The sequence below is a fragment of the Olea europaea genome, chromosome 7 (genome assembly GCF_002742605.1).
Source record: "Olea europaea var. sylvestris chromosome 7, O_europaea_v1, whole genome shotgun sequence".
NCBI lineage: Eukaryota > Viridiplantae > Streptophyta > Magnoliopsida > Lamiales > Oleaceae > Olea > Olea europaea.
The window spans coordinates 4,450,255-4,455,544 of NC_036243.1; the positions used below are offsets into that span (position 1 = coordinate 4,450,255).

Sequence of the window (5,290 nt, forward strand, 5' to 3'; positions counted from 1 at the left end):
TTAAACCACTGCTCATCGACACATTGCTCAGGCGGTACCTCTGTTACTATTCGTCAACCAAGTGGTTCTTGACCTCCATCTTCGAAACCGAAGCTGCTTCTCTTGAATTGAAACACCTTTACAGCAGAATCAAAGCTGCTTCTCCCGATTTCAAACATTACTGACCGACGCCTTCCTCTTGGTGGTTGTTGACCTCCATCTTTGAAATCGAAGCTGCTTCCCCCGAATTGAAACACCTCTACAGCGGAACCAAAGTTGCTTCCCCCGATTTCAAACACCACTGACCGACGCCTTGCTCTTGCGGCGATTCTAAGACGTCAACCAAGTGCGACTTCTACTAGGGCAGAATCTATAGCAAAACTTGGGTAAGTTCTTTGTTTGGGTAAATTGGGTGTGTTAATGGGGTTTGGAGTTAACTCTCATTTGTGTTCAAAGTAAACATCTTGAAAAATATTAGAGATCAATAGGTTTAAGAAGGTGCGAATTTTCTGAGACTTCCAACACGCTCATAATCTGTAGTGAAAATCAACATTTGAAATGCTCATAATATGTAGTAGTGGAAATCAACAGTCATAAATGAATCTTCTGAGACTTCAAAAACACTCATAATCTGTCCATCAACAGGTTGAAATGCTCTGAAAAAATTCATTGAATTCGTAGTGAAAATCCTAAAACATGTTGGACATTGCTGAGTATTTTCGTTGTGAGACAATATGCAACATTTTACAATTTGATTGCTTGTACATTAACCCTTACCCAAACTGGTCGAGCTATTAGTTTGCAGAACTCGGTGCATTGTGTGGTTGGTTTACATTTCAGAATGGCAGGAAAAAATCACGGAGTGTGTCACAGCTGTAAGGGTAAAGGCCACTTCTTTGCCGATTGCCCAAAGAAACGCCTATGCCCGTGGTGTAAATGTGCGTTCGTCAAGTGTTTTGAGGTGGAAAAAGAGACTAAGAACAAAGGAAAGTTGTTCAACTGCTGCGGTGGCAAATGCGGATTTTGGGAATGGGCAAGAGAAGGTGAATGGAGTTGTAAGTCAAGTGTAGAAACTGAAACATCAACTAATGTTCAACGAAGGAATCAGTTGTAGATGTCACTGGCATGTACGAATCCAAACTTTGTTTAAGCAACGAACAAGAATTAAAATTTTCTTTCAACGTGACTATTCGCAAGAATAAAGCAAGTGCGAAGGTCGATAACAAATGAAGCCCAGGCTTGAGTATTCTGTGTTTTTGGTACTTGTTACGTAACTTTTGAGGACATTGCACTTTTATAGTGCTAACTTTGTTGGAATGAAAAAATATTGTCGATGTCTTAATTCCGGTTTGCGTTAAATGCGAATGGATTTCAAATTTTTATGTTTTAGGTGGTAGTGTTATTATGTTTAGGGTTTAGGGATAATGGAACTTTTAGAAGCTACGAAGCGTAGAAGTACGTATTGTATATTGATAAGTTATCAGAATGGCTGTTTCTCAAGCTAATTAATGTTAGAGTTGGCCACTTCTTTCCGTCATTATTCTTCTTTCATGTATGACTTCAACTGATTCTTTTGGTGGAAGTTGTCTCAATATCACAGCTTCATATATATTCTTTTAATCTTCCAACAACCTACAATTAACGTATTATTTGGATAGTTAAATTTTTCTAGAACAAAATGCCACTAAAATTGTATGTGACATCGACTAAATTGGCTTGACAAAAGTATTCAATGCAACTGGACTCAGCAACTACTGGTTTCTAGATGCCTAAATTGTCTAAAAATGGTCTCAGCAACTATTGCTTTCCATCAACCATATTCACAAATCTATTGCCAGGGATGAACTAACATTAGTACACAGTGAAATGCAAGATATGTTGCTCAATAAACCTTTAAAGAGACATCATTATCTAAGATCTCAATAGCTAAAATAGACACCATAATATAACTAGTCAGGTAGACGACAAATGTTAATGTACAAGGCTTTTACAAAATCAAATGTCAATGTACAAGGCTTTTACAAAATATTCCAGAAATTGTTTAGTACGGACTGCAAGAATTTGATTTGGACTCCGAAGCCAGTCTACAGTAGAAGAAACTTTGTCCCTAGTCATATTCAACACTTGAGCTATTTTCCTGTCAGCAAACATATTTACCATTACAGCAAACTATAAAACAAAAATTTTAATTCACATTCAAGCTATTTTCGTAAAGAACAAATATATACCCGATTCCAGTGGCTCTTTTTGTCATCAACTACCCCATGTTTGTCCCATCTTGGTCTGGTAGAATTTGATAGAAATTTGGCAACATATTTAACTCTGCCAAATAAGAATATTACATATGAACATAATAATTTCTCAAATACAAAGTACATCGACTAAATGCATAACGTCCATTACATTACCTTGAGAAGTGACTGTAACATTTGTTGATGTTGGTGGGATGAAAGCTGGATATTGCACCGGTTGTGTAAATGCATAACGTCCATCATGTACCTACAAGAATTAGATCAATATGAGTGCTGAATTAGATTCAAATGTCTTGCACCAGCCAGTAAATTGCACCAACCAATGGGAAATTTGAATATGGTAATGGTGGCAAAATGTGATATTGTGGAAGCACAGGTCCCGGAACAACTGGTGCAGTAGTCCCCAGGTTACTTTGATGCGCCTGAGGTCTCTTTGCTTTAGCTGAGCTCAACTTTTCCTGCATGTTTTGCACACATGAGGTATCTATCTTAATATAAAGCAAATGCATAAAAATAATAAAAAAGAATAGCAACTTACCTTCCCTTTCTTCGAACTAGATTCCAGTGGGCTCTTCTTTCGTAGTTTCTTAGGCGCACCTTTCCTCGTCGTAATTTGAGGATCTCTTATGCTCCTAACCCCCCAACTATGGGATGCTCTACAATCACATCCCAGCTGAAGCAAATGCTGGGACAAGACATTCTTCCACAACTTGACCCCAGCGTCGTCATCTTTTGTTTTTTATCTTCAATCCACTCCATTAATGCTAGTGTCTGCTCATCATCATCTGCCACCATGTTCGCAAGCGTACTAGAAGATTGACATACTTTGTCGTAATTCAGTTATGTAGGGGTGCTCGTCAACCCATCATAGTTCACCGCGACCCTCACGTGGGCTCTTCGCACATCTCTTCTCCATCTCCGTAATATACACTTGTCCGGTAAATATGTGACGTGATTACGGATCATGACTGAAATAGCATGTCTGCAAACTATTCCACGAAATTCAAATAGATGGGAGCTACAAGTAATTTCACAATTGTCTCTTTGATATGTGACGAAAAATGTCTTTTCTTCCTTTGCTCATGACACATTACATCCTCCCGTACCTCATACAGAGTCCCCAAACATCCCTCCATGGTAGAAATCAGGTCACAGTACACCTTCCCGATAAACTCTTGTTGCACTTCCCTAAATTTGGAGATTGTGTAAATGTCCTGAAACTGCTTCTTCATTTCATAAGTTGTTGAGCATGGTAACATTTGGGAGAAAGATTTGAAATCGGCCTGAAATTCCTTCTCAACTTTATCTCTCAATGCTCGCTCGTATTGTTCAACAAATTGCTTAAGCGAGGTCTTCGAATGAACATAGTCATCAAAGAATGCATTCATACTTTCACTGCGTTGGGTTGTTAACATTCCTACCCAAAAAGTAGTTTTCAAATAGCATGGAACCCACCTACCTCTATACCCATACAGCCCACACAACCATTCATTATCATGCAAATTATAGGTTTCTATCATCACTTTCCAACCTTCTTCAAAGTCCTCAATAGTTTGAGAATCATAAACCAATGCATGGATGGCAGAAAATATAAAACTCTTATCCACATGGTATTCAAACTTCTCAGGCAACTTCTTCATGATGTGCCACAAACACCACCGATATTTCGTATTCAGAAAGACAATCTCAAGTACATTTTGCATCGCCCTATCTTGGTCGGTAATTATTCCATGGGGTGCATGACCATGCATACACTGTAGCCACGTTCGAAAAAGCCATACAAAGGTATTTGGATTTTCGTTCGATATCAAACCACAACCAAGTAACGTTGACTGCCTATGATGATTCACTCCAACGAAAGGGGCAAATGGCATGTCGTACTTGTTAGTAAGGTAGGTCGTATCGAATGTGACAACATCGCCAAATTCCTATGCTTGCCTACACCTATTATCCGCCCAAAAAACATTCTTTAGTCGGGACTCCTCGTCCAAATCCATACTAAAGTAAAACCCCGGACACATAGCTTGCATATTTGAAAAGTAGGATTGGATTGCTGCAGCATCTCCTTCACCAAGTCTTAAACGCGCACTTGTTCAACATAATTCCTACAATCCTTTTCCAAGCAAGTCATGTTCTCATGCCCACCTGCTTCAACGATTGCAGAGTCATAACTTTTGTGCAAAGGAATGCCAGCCATATCATTCACTTCAAGTCGTTGTTTCACATGTGCGCTCAATTCTCGATTGCATCTGTACAATCTAGATTTTGTAGGACTTGTTTTATGATTATGTTCAAGATGGACAGTGTTTATTCCCCAAATTCCACACATATCTGAAGATGCAGTCAGCCTAACCTTACAACCTGTCTGGATGGTTGGTTGTGGCTTCAAGGGAAAACTTGTATTATTTGTTCTGCGACCTTCACGACTACATGTCAATGTAATATACCTCATAATCCCATCATCATCCTTTTTTGAATTCGAACTCGAACCAAACCTACAGCGTAGGCATATCTTTTATAAAAATCGAACGTCTCATTTTCATCCTTGAACTTCATCCCAACTTCAGGCACAATCGATCCATCTACCCCCGCTATATCATCATCCAATATGTTCGAATTGTCCATCACGTTGTCATTATCAGATTCCAACAAAGTTCCATCACCAACATCGTTCACAATTTATTTCTTTGCAACAAGTTATAAATTCAAGTGTTGTAAGCTCTTTCGCAAAAATCATTCCGACTTTATAAACCATAAAGATTCACAGTTACACACAACATTTTAGCCACATTTTCACAACACGAATCTTCCATATTACAACATACCGTAATCGAAACTTTTAGTACATTTTCGCAACACAGTCCTCCACATTACAATTAGGAATATTTAGTTAGAGGTCATGAAGTTGGCTTTTAATAATGCAGAAGCTAGTTCTTTGTATACTCATTTCTCAAATTTTTCATAGGCATATGGAGTAGAGCAATATAAAAGAGTTGGAACAAGATGTTGATATTGATAGGCCAAGACCCTTTAACCTTAATGTGGCTCATCCCTTTACT

At 38.5% G+C, this 5,290-nt stretch overlaps 1 pseudogene; it reads right to left on the bottom strand.

Annotated features, from left to right (window-relative positions):
• Window positions 1-4,308: 4,308 nt before the first annotated feature.
• The window catches only part of LOC111397789, a 27,990-nt pseudogene continuing 27,008 nt past the window's right edge, over window positions 4,309-5,290 (bottom strand).